Source organism: Ceratotherium simum, chromosome 23 (genome assembly GCF_057802395.1).
Source record: "Ceratotherium simum simum isolate JZ-2026a chromosome 23, ASM5780239v1, whole genome shotgun sequence".
NCBI lineage: Eukaryota > Metazoa > Chordata > Mammalia > Perissodactyla > Rhinocerotidae > Ceratotherium > Ceratotherium simum.
The window spans coordinates 33,551,852-33,571,717 of record NC_141922.1 but is presented as its reverse complement, the minus strand read 5'-3'; the positions used below and the strand labels follow the sequence as shown (position 1 = coordinate 33,571,717).

The 19,866-nt window shown below is 42.1% G+C and overlaps 1 protein-coding gene across 3 annotated transcripts in view; it reads left to right on the top strand.

Annotated features, from left to right (window-relative positions):
• Positions 1–19,866, top strand: part of OXR1 (oxidation resistance 1) — a 508,823-nt gene that overhangs the window by 53,083 nt on the left and 435,874 nt on the right. For 2 of the 3 annotated variants that reach the window (XM_004431253.3, XM_004431252.3), the window contains exon 1: positions 14,714–14,808. The exons of the other annotated variant lie outside the window; for it this stretch is intronic. The gene's annotated coding sequence lies outside the window, so the exon portion shown is untranslated. Of the gene's footprint in view, positions 1–14,713; positions 14,809–19,866 lie in introns of those variants that run through there. 3 annotated transcript variants of the gene reach the window in all.

Genomic DNA, 19,866 nt, shown 5'->3' with positions numbered 1-19,866 from the left:
CAAAGACAGAAAATTTGTTTTTAGAAACTATATTTTTTTAGAGCAGTTTTAGGTTTGAGAGGAAGGTACAGAGATTTCCTATATACTCCCTGCCCTCACTCGTGCATAGATTCCCCCATTATCAACATCCCCCACCAGAGTGGTACATTTGTTATAATTAATGAACAAACATTGACACATAATAATCACCCAAAGTCCATAGTTTTCCTCAGGGGTCACTCTTGGTCTTGTACATTCTTTGGGTTAGGACATATGTATAATAACATGTACCCATCAGTATAATATTATACAGAGTATCTTCACTGCCCTGAAAATCCTCTGTGCTCTGCCTATTCATCCCTCCCCACCTTCCCCCAAGCAACCACTGATCTTTTGTGTGTCTGTGTGTGTTTATGTGTGAGGAAGATTGGCTCTGACCTAACATCTGTGCCATTCCTCCTTTCCTTTCTATATGGGATGCCGCCACAGCATGGCTTGAAGAGTGGTGTGTAGGTCTGTGCCCAGGATCCGAACTCACAAACCCCGGGCCGCTGAAGCAGAGTGGGCGAACATAACCACCACACCACCAGGCTGGCCCCACCACTGGTCTTTTTACTGTCTCCATAGTTTTGCCTTTTCCAGAAGCATAAGATAGTTGGAATCATACAGTATGTAGCCTTCTCGGATTGGCTTCTTTCACTGATAGCTCATTTCTTTTTAGCACAAATAACATTCTATTTTCTGGAGGTACCACAGTTTATTTATCCATTCACCTACTACAGGACATCTTCATTGTTTCCAAGTTTTGGCAATTACGAATAAAGCTGCTAGAAACAAGTATTTGTGTGGATGAAAGTTTTCAATTCCTTTGGGTAAGTACCCAGGAGTACGATTGCTGGATCACATGGTAAGCATATGTTTAGTGTTGTAAGAAACTGCCAAACTGTCTTCCAAAGTAGCTGTGCCATTTGCATTCCCTCCAGCAGTACCTGCGAGTTCCTGTTGCTCCACAGCCTCCTCAGCTTTTAGTGTCCTGAGTTTTGGTCATTCCAATGGATATATAGTGGTATCTTATCATTGTTTTAATTTGCATTTCCCTGATGACATATGATGTTGGGCATCTTTTCACATGCTTATTTGCCATCTGTATATCTTTTGGAATCAGGTATCTCTTAAAGTCTTTGGCTTATTTTTTAATCCAGTTGTTTGTTTTCTTTTTATTAAGTTCAGAATGTTCTTTGTACAATTTTGGTAACAGTCCTTTATCAGAAGTGTCTTTTGCAAGTATTTTCTCCCAGTATGTGGCTTGTCTTTTCATTCTTTTGGCATCGTCTTTCACAGAGCAGAAGATTTTAATTTTAATGAAGTCCAGCTTATCAATTATTTCTTTCATGGATCATGACTTTGGTGTTGGATCTAAAAAGGCATCGCCATAACCAAGGTCATCTAGGTTTCCCTATGCTATTTTCTAGGAGTTTTATAGTTTTGCATTTTACATTTAGGTATATGATCCATTTTAAGTCAATTTTTGTGAAGAGCAAAGGTTGTTTTTTAAAAGATTAATAAAATTAGCCTAAAACCTAACAATGTTAATCAAGTAAAAGAAAACACAAAGTATTAACATTGGGAATGAAAGAGGGGCTATCATGACACAAGTTACAGGCATTAAACTTATAATAAGGGATTATGAACACCTTTAAGCTGATACATTCAATTATTTAGAGAAATGGACAAATTCCTTGAAAAATATAACTTAACCAAAACTCAAGAAGAAATAGAATATCTGTATAGCTTTCTATCTCGTAATTGAATTTAATTGATAATCAAAAACCTTTCCACAGGGAAAACTCCAGACCCAGATGGTTTCAGACGGTATCAATCTTACACATATTATTTTGGAAAATAGATAAGGATAGAAAAATTCCCAAACCATTTTTTGAGGCTATGCTAGTCTTAATACCCTGACAGAGACATTACAGTATAGGTAAATTACAGACAAATACCCCTGATGAGGATCCACAAAAATCTTCAACAAAATGTAAGTGAATTGAATCTAGTAACATAAATAAAAGCATCATATGTTATTATCAAGTGAAGGTTATCCCAGGAATAAAAGTTTGATTTAGCTTTCAGTATATTTCAATATAATTCAGAATGAATGAAAAAACAATTGACAAAAATTCAGCACCCATGTATTATAAACACTATCAGAAAAATGAAGAAGAGAAGGAACTGTCTTAATGTGATAAAGAGCATTGTGAAAAACCTACAGATCACATCATACTTAATGGTATGCTTAATGGTATACCTGAGAGTATACTTTATCTAAGATCAAGAAAAGGCAAGAATGTCTATTTTGTCACTTCTATTCATCATTGTAATTCAATTGCTAGCCACTACAATAAGGAAAGAAAAAGAAATAAAAGACAAACATTGGAAAGAAAAAAGTAAAGCTGTCTCTATTTGCATATGATAGGATATTCTACATAGAAAATCCTAAATAAGCTATAAAAAAGCTACTAGAACTAACAAGTTAATTTCCAAGATACCATGTCAATGTATAAAAGAATCTGCCCTTCTACATACTAGCAGCAAACAATTGAAAATGAAATTAAAATAGCAATACTATTTACAATAACATTAAAAAACATAGAGCCTCAGGGCCTTGGAGCAGACAGGGACATAAAAAGTAATAACCGTAAAAGAAAAGAATTATAACAGCCTTTAGGTAATGGGGAAAGAACTTGATGATCTCTATAGCTACAGCAGGGAATGCCTTTAAAAGCCCTCTCACTGTAGTGGTTCCTCTGTTGTACAAGAGTTTGCACAACAGGCAAAATAAAGGGCTTTCTCCCAATGCTGAATGGGTCAAATGATGCTGATCCTCAGAAGAAATTGCAAGTCCAGGTTGGGGGCCTTCTAACCCTATGGTCAATCCTCACCTCCATTCTTGTTTCTCTGAATTAAAAAACATCATCAAGAACAACCAGGCCCTTTTCCCTCAAATCTGGGAAGATGCTCTGTCGGTAGAGAGAGTGACAAGTGTCATCTTTTGTGTCTTTGTTCATTCATATTTATTGGAGGCTACTTTGTGCCTGGGCACTATGCCAGTGTTGGGGATATTATCTGAAGCAAGATAAGCCCCTTCCCTCAATTCGGGCATCAGATGAGAAAATATGCAATTGCAACCATTAAGTATTATAGAGGAATGATAAATTGAGAGTACTTAGGAAGAACATCTAGCCAACTCCGAGTGGTGGAGATGGGGTGTCACTGAGGTGACGTTTAGGCCGATACTAGACATGTTGAGAGGTGGGTAGGTGAAGCAAATTCATCTGTCCTGCACTAGCAAAATATGGCAAATAGGTGACCCATTCCTGGTTTCCTGTATAGATTTTTCTCTGTTCGCATAATGTATTGGTTATTTAGGAAGGAGTCTCTGCTCACTCTATCTTACCTTAGAAGCTTTAAAAAACAATGCAATTTAATTTTTAGTAAAAAACTAAATTTTTCACCGTTACTTGGATGAGCAAAAACACACATCACATATTTTCCCCCATTAATGAATTCTTTTAACAAAAACTGATATGAAATAATGTCTTAGTGATGTTTCATTTTTGTTTACTTCTTTCTTTTGTTTCCTTGACCTCCTGTCCTATTAAATATGCATCATTTTGATGTTTCATGAACTGTTTGCTCAATATTAAACAGTAAAAGCAAACAACAAATACACAAAAGAATATCATAATTGCCCTATGTGACCATTATCTTCCTAGCATCTTTTAAAGTAAGTAATTATTCTGTCCTTTTTCATAAATGGAAGTTCTTGCAAACACAAGTCACTGAGAATTGAGGAAATTTATAATGTTTATTACCTATTCCAAACCATGCTTCTTCCTCCAAATGATTTTATATCTTGTTTTAGCAGAATTCAAAATCTTTCTGAATTATAATGCTAGCAGTAAAAACTTCATCTCTACCTGAATAAAGTTATAAAACTTTCACCACTCTTTGGAAGAGGGTGTACAGCAAAGAACACACTTATCCATTGAACACTCCTTTATTCTAGACGCCAAGATTGGGTTGGGAAGATGGTGGTGAACAAGGCAGACACCATCCCTGCTCTCCTGAAACATACATTCTAGTCAAGAGGAGCAACATCAAATAAATAATTGGATACTAAGTACGTATATACATACATACATACTTACATATAGGTAATTTTTATTTGAATCTATCTCCCTGTGACCTATATGTCTTATCAAGGCACCTAGTGTACCTACCTACTACTTTCTGACCACCTGATAGTACTAGGAAAGTGTCATTAGAGTAGTTGTCCAGCATAAAATCTAGGGGATGATGACATAATCAAGGGGCATCTGCATTATGTGTTACGGCATAGAACCAGGGAGTTGATCTTGCCCTGAGACAAGACAGTAAATTGTCCTGCTTTTCTATCAAGTAAAGGTGAAATCAAACACCTTCTGGGGTTCTGTGTTTATGGATACAAGGAAAGACGCATCTAGCCAATAAATAGTTGCATACTGGGTGTCAGGCGCTGTCTTGAGTTGTTCCAGTAATGAGGTCACCTTTGAAAAATCAACTGCAATTGGTGTAATCACCTAATTAAGCTTTTGAGAATCCTCTGTCTTTTTCCAGGAGCCATATAGCTTGTGCATAAATCCAACAGGTGAGTTAAATTGGGGATGTGATTGTAGTCACTATCCTTGTAACTTTCCAGTATTTGGTGGTAACACTTTTCTCTGTGATTCCCCTAGAAATGTCATATTGCTTTGGCTCACTACTTATTACTTTGCTAAGGGGGTTGAGGTCTAGGTTTTTGGGGAGTTTCTTTTTTTTTGTGAGGGGAGGACTTTTCTACCTTGAAAGCATTCATGATAGTGTCAGGGAGTTAATAACAGTTGCTGAGTGTATATATTCCAGCTCTTCACTCAGGGAGAGGGGAATTAAGCACAGAATCGGTTTGCAGAATCATGGAGCCCTCTGTGACACCGACTAAACACAGAATTTCTATTTATCACCTGCCAGTGGACCACAGTGGCACTCTGGGTTAGAATTAGAAAGCAAGAAACCCCGGGGAGGTATGGGTATTTGCCTTTTCCCAAGATACAGTCACCCTGGTAAATAACTGCGGGTCCTTTGGGGGAAGACTAGGAGAAAGATCAAGTGTCTACTTGTGATGCAGGCTCCCTCTCTGAGAGTACCCAGACTCCAGGGCCCTAACTCAGATTTGGAATTTACGCGGGGAGCCATGATTCTCTATTGTGATGTTTAAGTCAAGTCTATTTTCACCACAACAAAAGTTACCTTGGCTGTATAGATTAAGTAGGACCTTAGTGTGATACCCAGGAGGTATCCGTGATCTCTTAGCCACTTCCAAGGATCTCGATGGGGCACCCCATCACCCATTATGATAATCATCCACCTTGACTCTGGTGGTTAAATTGCTACCTGGCCTCCTTCACCCTGATAATCTTTTATTTCCATTAAATCCTAGAAACCATTTCAATGCCAGCATCTCCCACCTTCATTCATGGCCAGAGGAGAGTTAATGCAGCAATTAGCGTTTTGATAAAAGAAAAGTCTTCTGAGTCTTCTCAGGCACCAAATGGTTAGGGAGTAGTTGAGCCAATCTTCCTTGATAATGCCTCTCCAACATCGCTATCTCCATAACTTCTCGATCCCTTTTATATTACACATGTGATTTTCCAGGCTCTCACCTTCATTCAGTATAATTCACCATTAAGACCAGGATTTAGTTAAGCAAGTGAACAAACCATTAGAACCTTTCCCAGCTGTTCAAGCTAGTACATCAGATGCAGACTCTCTGATAAGTACCTCCACATTGATAAGTTATGGCCCCCTTTCTTCCCTGGGCCAGCAACCTCAGAATACACACACACACACACACACACATACACACACATATTCCGCCGGTTCTTGCTGATAGAGTTTTAAAAACAGCCAAATATTGTATTCTTTAAGCAGGTGGAACCCCTATTTGGGTTGACTTTGTAATTGCCCCCACCCCCTACCCCACTTCCTTGGCATGCTAGGATTTCACTCATGCTCCAGGTTTAGACTGAAGAAATTTGGTAGAGGTGGATGAAAGGAGAATAGATATCATCTTTCAAGGCAACTACCTCAGAGGAGGTAACTACAGGTAAGGCAATCAAAGAAAGGCATTTCTGCAGACATGGAAGGCTCAATGGAGTTTTGGGCTCAGGAAATATGGAGTCATTCTTCCAAATGTCATCATATATATTTGTTATCATTACAGTTCTTGGGATCACACAATTTCCCAATCAATCCCTTTGTTTTCAGACCATGAATTCGCACTAAATTGTAACTCAAGGATCCATAGGATTAGATTCCACATCTGATGTTTTGATACATAATTCCAGCAGCTAGAAATAAGAGATAACTGTTTTTGTTAGAACCATTGTAGAAACTCCGGTTCTCTCAGGCTACGCTTTGAGCTAAGAATTTAAATCCCTAAACCCTTCATTTTCTTTCATTATGCTCTTTAATAGAGTTATGGACAGTCAGCCCACCCCACATTCCTTACATTTTCCATTCCCATCATACTGTGTCATGGTAACACCATTTGGAGCTCCAAAGTTGCTCTTTCATCAGGCACTTCATTTCAGTTAACCACAGGACGTAATTTAAGGAACCCCAGGTTATAATGTGGGTAGCACTTCACCAGTGACTATTGTGGACTTCTAGTATCTCACTCCTTTCAAACCCCACCAGGTTAGCTAACCGATCCCAGATTTCCTTCCTTAATGGCCTGCAAGCACTTCTGGCACCAAATACTGTATAATCCCTCTTTCAGTAGCAGATAGAAAAAACCACAGTTATTATCTTATGGAGAAATTATTCAAGGAATTAGTGCTTACAAAAATTATTAGACTAGTTAGAGGAGCAGGCTATACACTGAGCCTCCAGAAAGGACTTGCAGAACAACCCCACAAAAATGGCGCACCAGGAGAGCAGTTACCTCTGCCACAAGGGAGGTGTGGTTTCACGGAGACTTTGTGGCAACTGCCAGCTGGAGAATCCCATCACTGTAGCCATGATTGGGGTACTGTCAGAACACTGTCTGAGCTGTTATCTCAGGATCAGGAAGACATTGCCACATCTGTAGTTACTGGGCCAGCAAGTCTCAAGTTTACCATGTTTCTTCCATGTACTCAGCTCCAATTTCAAAAGCCTAATAGGTACTTCTGATGGGTGGAGCCTAAATCATATCTGGGATTCCAGCTGCGAGGATGTTTGGGAAAGGTAGACTTTAGCCTTTCAACCTCTGCCTACAATAAAACCTCTAGAAAGAGTTCTGAACATATGATAGGCTACCTTCTGGACCAATATCTGTCAGGTTGGGTAAAGCACCTAATGGAGTGCCTGGCATGCAACAAGTGCTCAATAAAGGTTTGTACGTATTTTTCTAGTCTCAGCTTAAGCACCATTTCCTTAGGTCACTTCTGTCCATCCAGACTAAGTTAAATTCCCCAGTTATACGCTCCCTGAACTTCTACATTTTTTAAATTCTTACTTCATTTGTAATTATACAATAAAAGCTCCATGAAAGCAGGAACTAAGTGTATCTTTTAGTAATACAATGTCACCAGGGCCTAGTACAGTGCCTGACTAACAGGTGCACGATACATGATTATGAATTTAAAAATTGAATTGACAGAGGCTCTGTCTCATTCTCTTAAGTTATTTTCCTAATAGCATGTTATTATCTCTTAAAGGGATGAAACATAAATGTCCAGGTTTCCTGGTTTCATAATACCTTATTAAACTTACTAGGTACAATGTTAAGAAAATTTATTTTTTTAAATCAATCTAGCTTCTTTCTAGCTATTTGAGCTGAAATATCAAAACGAGTTCTCTAAAATAGAGTGTCATAATATTTCATGTATATTACTTTCAAAATAGCCTAAATCTTGGTTCTTGACTATCCTAATTTCCCAGAACTCCATCTGATTTTCTAGCTATGTATGGTGTCTTGGTGATAACTTAATCAGAATAACAAACTCTTAGGTCAAATTTGTCATGGTTTCGATTTCACTTCTGTTTTTGCAGTTTGGGTTGATGTAATTAGCACTGTGTTAAATGGAAGTATGGTCAATACTGAGCGAAGCTTGAAAGGAACAAAAGTCAAAGGTGTATTTTGTTTTTTTGGAGTCCAGATAATAGAGTGATTAAGATCATCATTTACTATCTTGACAGACAAATTACTGTATTTCATCAAATCTAAAACATTAATGATATCACTAAGAAAGAAAAGATCCACCCCAATTTCATAAAGGTTAAAATATGGATTATTTTGACTTAGAATTGATGAAATACAGTACTCAGGCCCTTGACCTTTAGCTTTTTCATCTGTATTCTCACCAAATGGATCCCTTCCTGGCTCACAGCTATCTACTTCCCCCCTCTCCAACTGTCCCATTCTCTGGGAATGGCTGGAACAGCAAATGTGGGACCCAGGGGCCATTTTTCTATTAGATGACTTTGCCTGCTGCTCATAGTTAATTGGTCTTGGATGGGCACCTGATCCAAGCTGGTTGGAGCATGGTTTTTCCCAGGGAATTTGTTTTACTCATATTAGTTTTTTTCTCTATAGTTTAAAATGTATTTTTTAACTTTTGGAATAATTTTACGTTTATGGGTAAGTTGTAAAGATAGTACAGAGAATTCCTGTATATTCTTCACCCAGTTTCTCTTATGGTAACCATCTTACATTTGTCAAAACTAAGAAATTAACATTGGTTCATTACTACTAACTAAACTCTAGATTCCATTAATTTTTTCACTAATTTCCTCTTTCTGTTCCAGGATTCAGTCCAACACTCGATTTAGCTGTCATGTCTTTTTGGTCTCCTTTGGTCTGTGACGGTTTTTTGGTCTTTCCTTGTTTTTTTGTGACTGTCGCTTTTGAGGAGCACTGGTCAGGTATTTTGCAGAATGTCCCTCAATTTGGGTTTGTCTGATATTTTTCTCATCATTGGACTAGAATTGTAGTTTTTTGGAAATAATTCCACAGAGACGAGGTGCTGTTCATATCACATCGTATCAGGATGTAAAGATAACTACCCGACATCGCTGATGAGGTTAATCTTCATCACTTGGTTGAAGTGGTGTCTGCCAAGATTCCCCACTGTAAAGTTTCTCTTTTTCCTTTTCCTTACCCTGTTCTTTGGAAGCAAGTCACTAGGTTCTCCAGGAATTTTTAAGCCAAAATAAATGGAATAGATTCAGTCTCTACTTAATGGAGAGATCCTTGGACTACGCAGGTTGTAGAGGAAACCTGTCTGCAAGATGGGAAAATAAAGCTGACACAAGAGAGAGATGTTGTTGAGAAATGGACAGAATCATGGTAGTATTTCCACCCGCTGAGGCTTAGACAAGTCCCCCTGTCTTCTGGAGGTTATAGTTTGCACCACTATTGTGCCGGAAAATCTCCCTTTTCACCTAAACCAGCTTAGATTGGATTTCTATGTATAAAACCAAAAAGATGCTAAGTAACATACTGTCTCATTAGATTGCTATGAGAATTAAAGGATAAATAGTATGCAAAATGAGTGGCTACCACAGAAGGAGACACATAGAGATACCAATAAATTGGCTATTATTATTACTAATTGATGCAGACTAGTATTTTGAATCCCTTATACTCAAATATATTATGGAAATAAATTAATGGTCGTGAATTTCTTGACAATACTTGAGAATCTGAAATCACATGTTAGAAATATTTGTTATTGTAGCGTTGGACTCAAGAAGTGAAAAGAGTTGCAGCCGCATCAAGACTTGGCTGCTTGTTCAATAACTAAGTCATGTTTGTGTTAGATTTAGAGGCAAGAAAAGAGCAGCCTGATATTTGAAGTACATAATTACCCACATTCTTCTTCCCCGAGGAAAGGGCCATCAGAGCTGTCTTTTAGTCAAGAAGCATCTTTGATTCACAAGTACTATGAGCATCCTTAATGTCCCATGACTATTACCTAGAGCAGTTTTAGCCTTGAAGTGCAGAGAGAGGGGAAAATGAACATTTATATCTCTAGTACATATCATCAGTTGATCTGTTATGACATTTATCTATAGTCATGAAACGAAAGAATAATTTGGGCATTAGTGACTTTGAATTATTTCCATTTAATTTTCTATATTAAGAATTATTTTTTCACAAGGGGAAAAAGCTATCAAGAAGACAAGCTATTAATAGCTCTTCAATGAAGCTATCTTTTTTTTTGTTTAAAGCCAACTCCTTTTATTTTTTTTTTATTTTTATTTTTTGTGAGGAAGATCAGCCCTGAGCTAACATCCATGCTAATCCTCCTCTTTTTTTTTTCCTGAGGAAGACCGGCTGTGAGATAACATCTATTGCCAATCCTCCTCCTTTTTTTTTTCCCCCAAAGCCCCAGTAGATAGTTGTATGTCATAGCTGCACATCCTTCTAGTTGCTGTATGTGGGACGTGGCCTCAGCATGGCCGGAGAAGCGGTGTGTCAGTGCGCACCCGGGATCCGAACCCGGGCCACCAGTAGCGGAGCACGCGCACTTAACCGCTAAGCCACAGGGCCGGCCCAATGAAGCCATCTTGATAGTTCCTTTTCTCTTAAAGAACTCAATTATAAAGTACTTCACCTTCCTAATTTACTTCCGATTTTCTGAAAGCAAATTTAGCTTGAAAGAAGTGCAATGGAGAGGCAGCCCAGTGCCCAAGTGTCTAAAATGGGCTGCTTCTATGTAATAGAAGCAGCGCAATGGTCAGTGCCAATATCTGGAAAAATCAGAAATGCTTGGCAATATGACATAGATCATACTGAGGGAATTCCAAGTTAGAGAAGTTTGGTAAGAAAAAGGGAAGGAGGAAAGAAGGGGCTATTCAGAGCTATCCCCAGACAAAATGGTGAAATAGGCAAAGTCTATATCCCACACCATCCTACCTCCAGCATCAGCCCCCTCCATCTTTTCTCCACTCTCTGAAACCAGGGGACTTAATGCTAGCCCCTGAGTCCTCTTGCTTCAGATCTAAATACCTACCTTCCCCTTATAACCCATTCATGCTTCAGCAAGCATCTATTGAGCACTGAAGAAGATAAAAATACACACATATATAAATTTGCCCTAGTCCCAAACCTCCATGAATAGTGGTTCAGTGGAGGAGGAAAAGGAAAGATATAGATAACTAAAACAAATGGGAGAGTGGTGTCAGAGAAGGTCAAAGAACTGCAGAGGCGAGATAAAGGAGAAGAAAGGAGGAATACCAGAGATGTGGAATAAGAAGGTGTGGTCTGACCAAAGCTGAGGGAGGAGTTCCCAGAAGACCATGTGCAAAGAAGGGAACAAGCAAAAAGATTAAGGAAAAGATCCTGAATTTGACTATTTTAATAAAACTATAAAATGCAGTTTAAATGAAGTGATTCATGGATTGCATTCCTTTTTTCATAAACAAATATTAAGAGAGGTAACGAGTGAATTGCATGGATTCCAGGATGAGTAAAGAGAAAAGGAGGGATAATCATTTATTTAAATAATTCTAGCAGTGACCCATATGAAAGACATAGTACATTTACTATAGGAAGAGCAGCATATCCCCTTATATGTTCAGGATTGGAGGCAAAAGAGAAAAAGCCCACTTTTTATTATCAAATGGCTTACACAGTGATAGGGTAAGTTAAATCAAAAAAGAAAGAATGGGCTTTAAGAATATGGAAAACGTCCTTTTCCCATAGAGACAGATTGTGGACTGGAGGCCTCACCTGGCTGGAGGCTCATTAGATGATTTTAACGAATGGCACCACCTTGGAAGTAACTGGGCCCTGAAATCAAGATGAAAATGTAACAAGAGGGGACTAGCCGCTACCCTTAGGCAGGAAAATCAAAGCATCTGAGCCTACAAAGCATTACTATTCTTTTGCTCATTTCTGAATAATTCGAACCAACAAATATTCCACCAGGGGCTTGCTGTCCTTTTGTGTCTAGAGGGAAACAGGCCAGTCCGTGGCTGCGGTGGATATCTATTATTTCTATCTTGCCAGCATCTCCTATCCCTTCTTCCACTAACTGGATACCTTCTCTCCTTTCAAGAGGGTTTCTTTTCCCAGGGGATGCACAAGGTTATGCGTATGAAGCAGAACAGCCAAACCAGGGTCCTTTTTCAAAGACTGATCTGCTCCTCAGAGCCCGAGGTTTGCTTTCTTTGGAAGATCGAAAACTTTGTCATCTGTGTAGCGCTGGAACTGCACTTTGGACACAGTCTGATGGAGAATGAAACCAACACAGAAAGCAATGCTGAGAGCAAGTGAGAGACAAAGAGAAACACATTCTTGCTGATATGGTTAAGCCATGGATCAGCCCTGCCACCCCTTGTACTTCTGAGTTACATGGCCCAATGTATTTTATTTGCCTTAGTTAGAGTTGAGTTTCTGTCACTTGCTACTAAGAGTCCTGAATGCAATATGTTTTTAAACTATATATTTAGGTAAGAAATCAAAAAGTCTTGACTTGGACTGTTTCATAATTATGCCCAGTGTGCATGCTGTAGCATGAAGATGTTCAATCATAACCACCCTAAGATTAATTACTGAGAAAGGAAGAAGGAAAACAACTGGGACAAAGATAAAGTATGTTTTTCATCTTCTTTCACTACCTACAGAAAGGAATGGGTAAGTTGTGTTGATACCCTAAGGAAATTCCATTTTGATCTTCCCAAGGAATCGCTCATGGAAAATTAGGAAAACAGTGTTGTCATTACAAAGTGCCTCTAGTTCTGGAAATGACATCTATTGGAGATTCACTCTAAAGGAAGGAATCAAGAAGCTGAAGACTAGCAAGTCAAAGATCAAACATTAATTATTCATCTATTTTGGGCTAAACACGGCTGTAAATTGTAAGTGGGGAGGGAAGAACAAGTTAAGAGGGAGGACGATTTGACCCAAATAGACACATACCACCAAATAGACACAGTTGTGTGAAAAAGCACACCTACATTACTTAGCAGGGTTAGCAAAACCTCACTAATTTGTAACAATGGCAAGAGAAAGTAGCCTTAGCAAAGATTCTGAACTGAGATATTATAAAACACATTCCGAGTGAATGCGTTGCTCTTAGAAGAGTCTGTCAATTCTCTGAATGAAAAAAATAAAAATGAAACACGTCCCTTTCAACAGAACACACAAAATCTAAGCTGTGAATGCCCAGAGAGAAATTAGGGGAAAACTAATGGAGAACAAAATTTGTAATCCACATTTTTCAATTATTAGCATTCTGCAGAGAATAATTCCTAAATTTCTTCAGCTCTTATCTCAAGTAAAGCTATGGATTCAGGGCAATAGGTTATGCGGAAACCATGGAAGTTTCTAGTCTGGCAGACTCTGGGTTCAACACTATTATTCCAGGTAAGAGATGAGTGTCTGTGAACCTCAACGTCCTCATCTGTCAAACGGGGATAATAACGATTCTCTTATGGGGTGGTTGTGAGGGGTGAATGAAATAAGACGGGTATTTGACCCAGGAAACATTTGTATTTCTCACATTAAAGGAGGAAAATTTTCAAAAGTTGATTATCAGAAATTAAGGTAGAATATACTGAAAATGAATAGCGCGTAAATAGTTACTTTGTAGGTGCGGGGGTTCTGAGAGACTATGAAGCTAAAAATGGTGGATGCTCAGGAGACCGAGGACATATCCTGGCCCCAACTTGGCAACAGGACCGACCCCCCGTTCCGCAGGGTTACCAAACGGCCAGGTTCCAGTTCCGGTGTCAAAATCCACCTGTCTCCAGTTTGGCCCCTTTTTGCAATTTAAAGCCGGGTTGGAGGAGGAAGGGTGGAGATAAAACGTGGGGGAAGGAAATTACAGTTCAGATAACAAGAACGACAAAATCACCAAGGTCAGGGTAGGTGTCAGCGAACTACGCAAAATCCTGCAGAAAGAGGAGTCATAAACGCCCTGAGGAAAATTCTACATTGTAAAAGCTCTTGCAGAGCCCTTTCTTCAGCCCGCCCCTCGCCGCCCTTTGGCGCCCTCTCTGTGCTGTTGATCATCGCCCTCCTTTCCTCCTTTTTCCTTCTAGCAAAACCAAGGATCCAAAAAAACTTTTTCTCCAGAACTCTTAGCCAATTTCGCCTTGGCGGAGGTTTTTCATCGCTTTAACTCAACTTTCCATCGTTTCTTTGGCGACAACTTAAAATTAGGGCTGGCGGGCAGGCAGGAGCCCGAAATCGGGGAAGCCTGGCGCTTAGTTGCGGCGAAAGCCGCGGGTGCCGGTAGGGGAAGCGCCGTTTCCCCCGGGATGGGGTTCAGGGTGCGGGCAGGGACCTAGCAGGACGCGCGCTCCGGTCCGCGCCGCGGCAGCAGCTCGTGCTCCCGGGCCCCGAGCCCTCGAGCCTCTGGCGGCGGGGACGCGCGCGGGGAGGTGCGTGCGCTTGAAGCCGGAGCTGTGGCTTCCGCAGGAGCTATTTTTAGCACGCGTCGCCCCCCTTCTTTCCGGGCCTCCGGCATGGTAGCCTCCGGCTGGTGGCCCGCTCCGCGGCTCCCGTCTCCCCCGCCGCCGCTCGCTCTTGGTAGCGTCCACGCGGGCAGGTCCGGAAACTGAGCATGTGTGGAAGCGCTCGGCGGCCGCGGCGGCGGCGGGGGCAGAGCTGGGCTGCGTCAGGCTGAGCCCGTTCACCGCGCGGCCGCGGGAGCGCAGCGCCGGCGCCGCGCCGCCCAGCCCCGCCGAGAGGGGCGCACTCGCCGCCGCGGGGCCCGCCGCCGCTCACCGCAGCCCCCTCCTGGCGACCCGCAAGTAAGTTTGTGAGGCGGTTGGGCGGTGGGGCCAGGGCTTGGCGCCCGGGGGAGCCCAGCAGGCGGGCAGGAGATGCGGCTGGCGCTCCGGAGAGCCGGCTAGCCGCTGCCCCCTGTGCCTGGCGCCTCGGCGAGCCTCTTGGCCGATTTGAAAGCGGGTGGCCGCTGGGATGCTGGAGCAGGGGGGACCGGCAAAGCTGGAGGGCAGCACTGACGCCGGCAGAGGCAGAGGGGCCGACTTCGGGAGAGGGAAGGACCGCGCGGCGAGGGAGAGGATCCGGCAGGCCGGCCGAGAGCGGGCTGGTGCGGGATGGGGAGGCTGGATTTTGGGGATGCGGGCGCCCCAGCATCCCCAAACAGCCGCAGAGGGAAAGCGGGGTGTCTCTGGGGTAGGGTGGGAGCGGCCTGAGAGCGCAGTGTGTGGGGGCATAGTAGAGGGTGAGTGTGTCCTGGCCGGAGCGGCGGGAGGAAAGATGGAAGGAAAGTGGGGAGCGTGGAAAGCGGATTTGAACGAGAGCAGAGGACGCCGGTGGAAGGGACAGTGGGCTCCGGAGAACGAGTGGACTCGGATAATTTGGGGAATCGGTACCAGGTGAGGGCGATATAATGATGGAGAGAGGCAACTGGAAAATCGCTGAGGGATTTGGGTGAAGGGCAGGAGGGGAGCGGTGCAGAAATCGGGCGGAGGAACAGGGCTGCTCGTGGGGCCGAAAGGCTCAGGAAAGGATTGGAGGCTACGTGCGACTCCCTGAATACTGACTTAGTAGCGGCTCTCTGAGGTTCACTTGCACCCCAGGCTCCTCCTCCATCTCCTGCCTGGCTAGGTTGCCGGACTGCTCGCTCTAGGCGATCTTGTAGGAGATTTGGACAGATCAGGCAGCCAGGAAGGGTAGTCAGCTACAGGGGAGCAGCCAGAGCTTCCCTTAAGTGGTTCCCAGCAGTGTAGGTTCTACGAGTGTGTTGCAGGAGGGCGGAGGGGAGTGGTGTCTGTTCCATGCCCCGGAGGTGCGGTGTTTTTTGGGCCGGGAAGTCAGGCAGAAGTCTGCAGCGTGCAACTCGCGGCAGGCGTGTGAGTGTGCGTGTGTGCGCGCCTGTATGCGTGTTGCCGGCCCGGAGTCGCGTGCGTTGCAGCAGTCTGTCTCCATGACGAAGAGATCCAGGGCTCCACAGGCGGCACGGGAAGGGGATTAAGGGAAATGTGTTTTCCTACGTCTCTTCTACCTCCTTTCCCCAGGGTCACATTCTTTGCACATCCAGTGATACTCCTCTCTAACCTCTCCCTGGCCCTCGCACACCCCAAACCTGACGCTGGTCTTGTCCTCTGATTCGGTAGCCCGAGGAGGCGGCCGTCCAGCCTCTGGGGGAGGGAATCCTAGGAGTCCCGCGGTTGGAGGGGCTCCGGATCCAGGGGTCCTTGCCTGGGGCTTCGCTCAGCGGGTCCGCAGTTCACTCTGCTGCCCCTGCCCCTGCCCCTGCGGTGATGTTTCCCCGCGGACTCAGGAATTGCGATGGCTCCAAATGGCCAGCGGGGCCGAGAAGCCTGGCAGAGTGACCGGCACTTAAAGGTTCTCGGGAGGGGGGGTCTCCTCTGAGTTCCCCACATGTACATACGTATAACTTAAAAAGGAAAAGAATAGATTAAGTAGAATAAACAAGCATCTAGTGCAAAAAGCTTTACGCAAAAACGTCTTATTGACTAGTAAAGATTTCACCCAGCAACTGCAAGAAGGGAAGAAGCTTCTACAGCGTACAGGATCAGAAACTGGAGGGATGAGGGCGGGAGTTGTCACCATGTCCCCAGCCTCGGATCATCTTGCTATGTTCTGTCGTCGGTGCCATATTTTAAACAAGACTTTACCAGATATGGGAAATGAGGATGAAGGCGACTCTGGAAACCAGTGCCATCTGCGGAAGGACTCAAAGAAGGGGGAACAAGAACTGTCCCTGCTGTCTGCTGATATCTAGGAGGGCTGGGCTCTGTGATTGTGTTTGAACCATCAGCAATAGTTCCGGGACATCCAAATGGCAGGGGGGAGACTCAGATGAAAGGAGGTGAGAACTCTAAATGATGAGGACCATGGTATGGGTTGTTCTGCAGGGTGATCGCTGACGCATGGACGGACACAGCAGAAAGGACAGCAAGTTTCTAATGACCAGTGCATGTCCTCTTATTTCATGTGACAGTGGTGGCCCACTTTCTAGTACAGTAACTGTTGGAATGTACCCTTTGAGATATGTCCATGATTCAGGACATCTGTCAGATGGAAGTTTAAATAAAAAGACATATGCTATCATATTCTGCTTTTATTCCCATGTTTTTTTTTCATTTATTATTCTTAGAACAATGTAGTGAAGGTAGAATAAATTATTTTAGCTATTAATTCTGTTCTCCCCAGAGTGCTATTCAAATGAAACATAATCTTATATTTTGTTTGTGGGTCAAGGAGGACGGAGTATTGGGCTAGTTGATTAGGGTGTCAAGTAAAGGCAGAGTTTAGGCACCTGAAGATCTTATGAGCATGTGGAGTTGAAGACTTCATTTATAGAATGCTAAATTTAATGTGAAATGAGAAAACCCTTCCGTCTCTACCCCTCACCTCCTGTTTGAAATACAAAGGATCGTACGCTTGGGCCACTTCCTTGTCCTCAGAAGCCTAATTTGGAAATAGTTTTTCTGGAAGATTGTTCCCTAAAATCAGGTATGCTTTAGGGAAATAGTCAGTGGAATTTTTGCTGCCCTAAGGTGAAGACATTAAAAGAAAAGTGGTGAAATGGCTTGATGGGACAGAATAATGAGCGATAGAAATGTTAGTCACAGTGGAAGAAGAGCAATCACTTTCTCTTACCTCAGGGATGGATCTTATAGATAGGCTTAGAACAGTGGTTCTCAATGGGGACAGTTTTGCACTGGACAGTCCCCCACAACAAGGAATTGTCTGACCCCAAGTGTCAGTAGGGCTGAAGATGAGAAACCCTGGCGAGATTAGAATTGAAAGCAACTCCTGTTAGGATGCTTTTGAATATTCCTATTAGAAGTCTATGTTGAAAAGAGTAGTTAATATTAAGAGACTTTCTTACAAAATGGCCCCATGTTCAAAAACACTTGTTTTAAGGAAATTAAAGAGGTTTCCTTTTACTGAACTTCTTTTCAGCCTTCAAAAAAATCCTAAAATATATTGGAAATGACTAAAAAGACGGGTTATATAGTATGCATATGAACTGAGTAAACATTTTTGATGAAAGGAAATTAAAACTGTTCTGCTACAATATTTTTCATTGAACTTCTTTGGTAATTGCTTTTTAAAATACATAGTTTTAATTTTTTAAATTAACATTAAAATTATAACTAGTTCTTCGTGTAGTGAGAGTTTGAACAGAATCAGAGAAAAATGTTAGATGAATATTTATTAGAAGCTTCATGAAATATTTCAAAACGAAATCTTAGTATTTGTAGACATTTACACAGAAAGGTAAGAATCCCGTGTAATTTTCATGTATTTAATTTCAATTTTAAATCGACAGCATGGCATGTATTGAGAAGCAAACCTTTCTAGCCTGTAGCACAATACACTGCCTAGAGAGGAAGAACAATAGCTTACATTATAAATGTAATAAGATCAGGGAACTGTTCTGATATCACCTGTATGCAGGACTCAGAACACTTACTAGGGAAACGCTTTGTCATTATCACACCAAGCCTAGAGAAACTAAAGAGATCTGGTCAGTGTTTCTACCCTCTCTCCCTATCCCCCCCCCCCACCCCCACCCCTTTTGTTGGTTGGTTGGTTGGTTGGTTTCAGAATTCATTCTGCAGGGATCATCATTAGGGCTGCTTACTTCCCTTCTTGTTCTAATAACCATTCCCTCCACCCCTTGGCCATTACCATCTCTTAGTCCCTCAGGAATTCATGCAGCAGAAGACACTTCATACTCCTGCCAAGTCTCTGGGGGCACTCAGTAACCCCTCCTTTCCTCCTTTGTGTACAAACACAAACAACTCTTTCCTGCTTCCAAGTGGAACAGAGATTTGTGTTTCTCTTGGAAAAAGGCAGTGGGGAGAGCCCTTGTTTTCCACAAAGGCATCCTCAATTTCTCTGCTTGTGTCCTTGAATTGCTTTGTTCAGTTGCATATTCTTGCTGTTAGGAAGGCTTCCTCTTTCCCAAGGGAATAGTGAAAGAACTAAGGAAAACAGAACTTCAGTGTGAGCAACATTGGTGTTGGTAGAGTGCACCTATCATTGGACTGTGTGAAAGCCCAAAAATATGATTTGAACCAATGATAGTCATATTTTTGTAAATGAAACAAGCATATGTAAATTCAGCAGTAGTGGGTTCTGTTCTAGGCACCGGGAGTCTTGCATTTGCAATGCCGAGCTGCCTTGAATGTTGTGACCTATTTGCAAAACCAAATTCATTTAGAGTAACATACATCTATTCTGTATACGTCTCTAAAAGTCTATCTGTGAAAAGAAGTATAAGATGGGTATTCATTTTCATTAAATTTGGAGAAGCTATAGAGATATAGCCTGATTCTTGAAAATACATCCGAACACAATTGGTGAAATGTGAAGGGCAGAAGAAACCATTAAGTGGGGAACAGTCATATGGATTTCTGTATAGACTAGACAAGAAGGGAGAGAGTGACTTCAGGTGAAAGGGGTCACTTCCTGTCTCCCTTTTCCTTTCTTTAGGAAATGGTTCTTGATTTTGTTTGACATCTGAGCAAGGAGAGATGATTTTCTTCCCTGCAGATACATGTTGAATGGATATGCGCCCTTTTACACTTCTGATAGCCATGGTGGTAGAAGGTGGTGGGCTGGCTGGTATGGATGGCTAGAATGAAGCAGAATTTCAAATCAGTTCTGTCAATAATGTTTGCAACAAAGGCTTTGAACACATACTTTCAAAGACTGAGCGTACCATGTCACTATTTTGAGGAGACTAATATAAGGATTACAGAGCTGAGCATTTTTGCTGTTTTGGGTACTAGGTAATACCTGTGCTTTAAACTGTTGGAGTGTATTTTTTAGGGGGGAAATGAAATAATATGGTGGCTCCT